Below are 6,873 nucleotides of genomic sequence, written 5' to 3' on the forward strand. Positions count from 1 at the left end.
CTAATCCATCTGGGTAATTCTGAAATCCAATCCGTGGATTTCCATATCCTCACTGCTGCACCCGAACTGGTGGGTACTACTGTTCCTTCTGCGTTCTAATAATGCGCTCATGCCATCTACCAACCTACTGAATGCTACAGCTACACCCGCAGTCTCACGACACTCTATCACTATCTGCCGAGCTCATGAATGCTACGTCTACACCCACAGACTTACAACATTCTATCACTATCTGACAACACTTTCCATGCTAACTGACTGCTAGTGAATGCTAGGGCTACCCCCACAGTCTTACAACACTTTTCATGCTAACTGACCGCTAGTGAATGGTACGACTACCCCCGTAGTCTTACAACACTTTCCATACTATCTGACTATTAATGAATGCTATGGCTACACCCACAGTCTTACAACACTTTCCATACTATCTGACTGTTAGTGAATGCTATGGCTACCCCTGTAGTCTTACAACACTTGTCCAAACTGGGTCGGACACACACTCAACCTAACACTCAACTGAACTTGAGTCCTAATTGAAGTTCTAACCTGGTTCCCAAAACCTGCTGTCTGAGAGTCTCGAAGGCTGCCTGCTGCTCAGGCTCCCAACGAAAGGCCACCGACTTCTTGGTTAGTCGGTTCAAAGGAACCGCAATCTCGGAGAAGTCTCGTATAAATATCCGGTAATAACCCGCTAAACCCAGGAAACTCCAAATCTCAGTTGGATACCTCGGAATCTCCAACTGCATCACGACCTCTAACTTGGCCGGATCGACCAGAATTTCCTTCTGGTTGACAAGGTGCCCAAGAGATTGCATCTCGCGCAACCAGAACTCATATTTGGAGAACTTTACAAAAAGTCTCTCCCCACTTAGATTCGACTAAGTTTTCACGGTACCTAAGAATTGAAGGATTCCCAATCCTTCTTACTTCCTAATAGTCCACTGCCGACAATCTGAGCTTACCAATGCTAACGATCAATTACCAGTCAAACCTTAAGATCGCCCATCCTCTGAAATCTTGAAGAGTACTATTGACATCTGGTCCAGTCTGACACCTCAGTCCATCTCCCATGCTGTCAACTGAAGGCCTTAATCTTCACTCTGGCTGACGAATCCTCGTTCCCACTTCCAATCTTGCAGCACCACTGAAATTTATCTGAACACAACCTATGCGAGAATTACAATTCTCTTGAACATTCAATGACCAACCACTTATGCATCTAACACCCGCAACTGATACTACCCTCTTCATGTTACCAGTCCTGTCCTAGCAACGGTAGTTCCTTGAACTCCAAAGTTCATCCATAGACAATTTTCAACCACACCTGAACCATGATAGAACCTCTGAATGCTAACTTCACTGAAGAATTATCGCTCCAACCCTGACCGACTATCCTCTAAATAATACTCCTGTACAGATCCCGACAAAGATCCGAGATGATAACGGTACACGCGGAACCCACTCCGCAAGATGCGTCCCTCTATGGGTTCATCAAGGACTTTTCGGCATGCAGGATGGCATATATGATCCTTGATAACCCAGTCACTAGCAGAAAACCGACCTGAGATCTAACTTATCCAAACTCACTCACAATTCCAAAGCGATACATATTCCCAACATCCACCTAATAGTAGTAGAAGATGACATACCTACAACATCTGGAGGAATCCTGATCACCTTCTGCTGACATAGCCGACCCCGCTACACTTGTAACAGCCTAAACCCTTGGAATGTTAAACTCCCTTGTGCACTTTATCGTATGTGCTGCACTGAATCCGGCCCTGCTGACCTTTCACCCGATGATCAGAAGTCATGGGTCTCTTCTCGGTACCCTCTACTATACGCACCTAGCACGAACATCTCTTCTCAAAGTGCTCCAAATCGATCTCGCATCTGCAACCTCTTGGAAATCATATCCTTTAGGGTCTGACACCCTACCACGCTCATTAGCTCACTTGCCAATGGCTAAGGTACAACAACTGGAACATCCTCTGCCCCCAAACCGGGTCACAAAATTTTCCCCGAAGCTTTTCAGATTCTCCAGGACTCTCACCGATTCGAGTATGGATCTTGTGCTTTCAGTAGTACGGGCCCAATACTACCTTCCACACCTATCCATACTTTCCTCAGCAATCCTCCCAAATCCTCCAAGTCACTTCCTCAAACTGGTGCACCCAAGTCTCACTAAACCTCACTAAACCACTGAAGCATATCCTAGGCTTTCCTAGGTTCTCGAACTCACCCAGTCCTCAGCTGCTGAAAGATTCCTAGTAATGTCAACTAGCTACCTCATGAATATAGCCACATGCAACATAGATCAGATAATCCTTCGAGTAAAAGACCCATCCCTAAAAAGGTTAGACTCAAACAAGAGCTGCGCAATAGGGTCAAATCTATCACTCTGAGATTATCCAGCCTGTGCCATATGTGACTTACCATATTCACTTAATAGCTAGCTCACATTACTAAGAGTCCCACAAAGCACAAAGCAAGCACCATTCAGACAATGGAAAATATAACCATCATATTCCAATCAAACCATTCTATCCTCTAATCAGGAATTTCTAAATGCAATTCAAAGGCTCATACAATTAGGCATAACCTAAACAGGCTATCCTATCACTGACAGATCAGTACTAGCATGCAAGTCTACAAGCACATAAAATAGGCATACAAGGCATCCTTCCTAGATCCTTAGCCCTAATCTAGCATGCAGTTCTTATTATCATATCATAACATAACATATCATAACATGTATGGGTATCTTGGGGAAAACTTACTTGAGCTCGGAGGATTGCATGCATCACACACCTTATTCTTTTCAAAGTTCTTTCCTCTTTTCAAACTTCTTTTTATAAAATGATTTTACTTTTGAAAATTTTTCATACCAAGTCCTCAGTTTGAGTCCAGACACACCCGAGAGTGTGTCCGAATCCCTCAAACCAAGGCTCTGATACCAAATTGTAACATTTAACGATTCATAAACCAAGAGTATAAAAACATTCATAACAATATCTCATTTCAAAACCAAAGTGTTAATAATCAAAACATATTATCATAAAACCATATCAGAGTGTAATCCCAAAGATCTCATGTGCGGAAAACATAGTATGATGCGCTGCGATCAAGCCGACTCCTTTCCATTGAAAACGAAGTACCTGACACCAAAACTGTAAACCGCAAGCACGAAGCTTAGTGAGTTCCCCCATCATACCACATACCACATAATGCCTGTCCCTCGGTATCTTTCAATTGGTATCTGTCTGGCATAACTGGGAGCTGGGCTCCCCTTCGGTATCTTTCAACCGGTAACCAGGAACTAACCTCCCCTTCGATATCTTTCAACCTGTAACCGGGAGCTAACCTCCCCTTCGATATCTTTCAACCGGTAACCGGGAGCTAACCTCCCCATCGGTATCTTTCAACCGGTAACCGGGAGCTAACATCCCCTTCGGTATCTTTCAACCGGTAACCGGGGACTATTTCACCCCTACCACTACCACATAATAACATATCATAAACATACTGCTAGGCATGCATGGATTCTGACGACCCCTTCGGTATCTTTCAACCGGTAACCGGGGACTATTTCACCCCTACCACTACCACATATAACATAACATAAACATAGTGCTATGCATGCATGGTTTCTGACGACCCCTTCGATATCTTTCAATCGGCAACCGAGACTAATCCTCCTACTACCACTATCACATATATCATATCATGCTAATCTCATAAAACATATGAGGTAGTAGCAAACCTAGATAATTATCACAAAGACAATCATCTATCAACCAACTCCTACTAGTGGGCCGACAGTGTGGCCATAGACCAACTCCTACTGGAAGGTAACTTACCTCACACTGTTGAAGTCCCGCAGACCCAACCCCAGCTGTTGGATGACAGATTCCCGAACTGTCAACATCAAAACATCACCCAATTAATAATTGGGTTCCAACACATAACCATAAGTACATACTTGGGGTAAATACTACTTTACCCCTAACTTAGCTTTACTCAAGCCCAAGGCCCAATCCAAAGGCCCAAAAGTAACCTCTGAGTCAAAGCCCAATATATGGCCCAATTTTCCAAATTGGGCCCAAACCTTTACATGGTCTTCCCTAAGGCCCAAACATTTAGTCCAGTCCAAACATGTGGCATTACAATGGTCCAACATCTCATAATCATCAAGGCCCAGATATGGCCCATTTATGGCCCAATTTTCCAAATTGGGCCCAACCCCTCATATGGGCCTTACCCTAAAGCCCATTCATATATTCTTAGTCCATAAAGTTGTTCTTGAATGACCCATTATTAGCCCAATCACAAAAGCCCAATGGAAAGGCCCAACACAAAGCCTAAGTGAAATTAGGATTTCACATAAAATGACAATTAGGGTTAAGTGTTTCTCACTTAACCCATTAAGGACTTAATCCATTAAGTCTATTACTCTACTGGGTAAATCATATAGTATCATCAGGTGTAATTGATAATTCAATTCCAATCGCCCAACGTGGGTCCCGATAAGTCCAAGGCCCATATATCCAAAATTAGGGTTTTCTAAACCCTAATTAGGATTTCCAAACCAATCGTAGCCCAATAGGCCCAAAACTAAATCTTTAGGTCAATTAGGGTTTCAATAGGCCCATTATGGTTTCACTAGGCCCATTAGGGTTTCGCTAGTAGAGCACCACCCACTACCACCTCGGGTAGTGGTGGTCAATGGCGGCTCACGGCGGCGGCCACCACCTCACGGTGGTGGTTAGGGTTCTAGTCCAATCGAGTCCAAGTATCCCAAAAGTAATCCAAACACATGCAAAGCACACCGCCACCCAACACGGCGGCTGGTGGCGGCAGGAGGCAGCAGCCATCACCCTACGGTGATGGTTAAGAGTTTTCTTTTCATTATTCTAGCCACTATTACAATTTTACAATGAAATAACCCAAAATAAACACACACACTAAAAATAATCACACACACAACCACCCTTGTGGTGGCCGGTGGTGGTAGGTGGTGGTAGCCACCACCTCACGGTGGCTTGTGGTGGCAGAAAACTGTTTCAGGGCAACAACCACCATGATCAGATGCCATGGTGGGTTTTTCTCTCAATCTCTAGCTAAGCTATCCCTCACACACCACAAACATAATCACACCACCCACCTGGTGGCATGCAACGGTGAAGGCAGCGGCAGTACTAGTGGCCATAACGATGGCCGTCGGTGATTAACAGCAGTAACTAAAGTCTAGAGCCCGGCGGCACCATTGTCTTCGACGGAGACGAGCAGCGGCGACGCCAACGGGGCTGAACGCAACACCTGACGAAGAGATATCGGACATAAGAAGGATGGTGGTCACAACATCTCCGATTTCCAGTCGGTACCGCATCATTTGACCGTTCTCGGTGGTTCTTCCTTGGTTACGCGTGTCGTCCGTCAGTGGCGATGGAATTCTGATGGCGAAGAGGCAGGTGGCGCGGTGGCGGCGGCTGGAGAAGGGGAGTAGTGAAGGTGGCGACTGATGGTTTGCTCTAGGGTTAGGGTTAGCATGGTGAAGCAAAGTGACGAGTTTAATACCTGATCATATAAAACTTACGTCCATTGTACACCTTTGGTCCCTCCTTCCCAATCTCTTTTCAAACTCAGTCCATATTTTACAATTTCAACCCCATCCATGGAAATCCCTTACAAATTAAGTCCCATATTTTACTAAGTAGCCCTCAACCTTCAAAATTCTTTACAAACTAATCCGAAAATTACATTTTAACCCCCAAACTAACTCCTTGCTACACTATTCCGCTTTTAGGCTATTATTCATTTATTAATTCGTCTATTTATTTATTTAATAAACGGGGTGTTACATGCACCTTCACCAGCTCCACTCCCTTGTTCCTCAAAGTTTTTGTTTTTCGATCCAGAATCGCCACCGGTCTCTCAATATAATTCAGTTGATCATCCACCTGAATGTCCTCCAAAGGCACCACCACAGAATCATATACCAGGCACTTCTATAACTGAGAGACATGAAACGTGCTATGAAACGGACTGAGCTCGGCTGGAAGATCAAGACGATACGTAACGCGGCCCACCCGAGCCAAAACCCTGAAGGGACCAATATACATGGGGCCCATCTTGCATCGCTTCCTGAATCGGATGACACCTTTCCAAGGTGACACATTCAGGAGAACCATATCTCCCACCTAAAACTCCAAATCTGACCAGCGCCTATTAGCATAACTCTTCAGCCGACTCTGATGTACCATCCCCAAAATAACGGCCAGAAAAGACCGGTTTAATTTATGCTTTTAAATAAATCTGAGTAATCCTTTGGTTAAAAGAGTTGCAGAATTTGTCCCCAAAACAATACATGATAAAATAAGGTTTATCAAAGCATTTCTTAAAGAAATGTATTTTCATTATATATTAAAACTCGGGATGTCATGTTCCGATACAGACACAAAAGCATAAACAATACAACATAGACCTTACACAGTTACATATAACTACTGGTCTATAATCTAAAAATATCTTGACAATGTCATCCAACTTATGCTCTCGCGCCACTACCTGTAATGCACAGAAAAATTGAGCGAGTCAGGCTTGGGAGCCTGGTGAGCATATAGGGTTTTCAACCCACAATAAATAATTTTATTTAGTTCATCGACCAACAATAACCCGATTACCCATTCCCGTTATCCTCACTTTATGTCCCTAAAACAACAACTATTACAAGGGACCTAATCTAGGATTTTCATCGGGACGGACATTACTGCAAAGGGGTTTCCTTAACAATAGATGTCCTAAAGGCAACCATGAGGGGGATAGAGTACACCGGTGAACACATCGTTCACAACACCTACAGGTTATGATACC

The sequence above is a fragment of the Lactuca virosa genome, chromosome 7 (assembly GCF_052849685.1).
Source record: "Lactuca virosa cultivar CGN04683 chromosome 7, Lactuca_virosa_CGN04683_v6, whole genome shotgun sequence".
NCBI classification, from domain to species: Eukaryota; Viridiplantae; Streptophyta; class Magnoliopsida; order Asterales; family Asteraceae; genus Lactuca; species Lactuca virosa.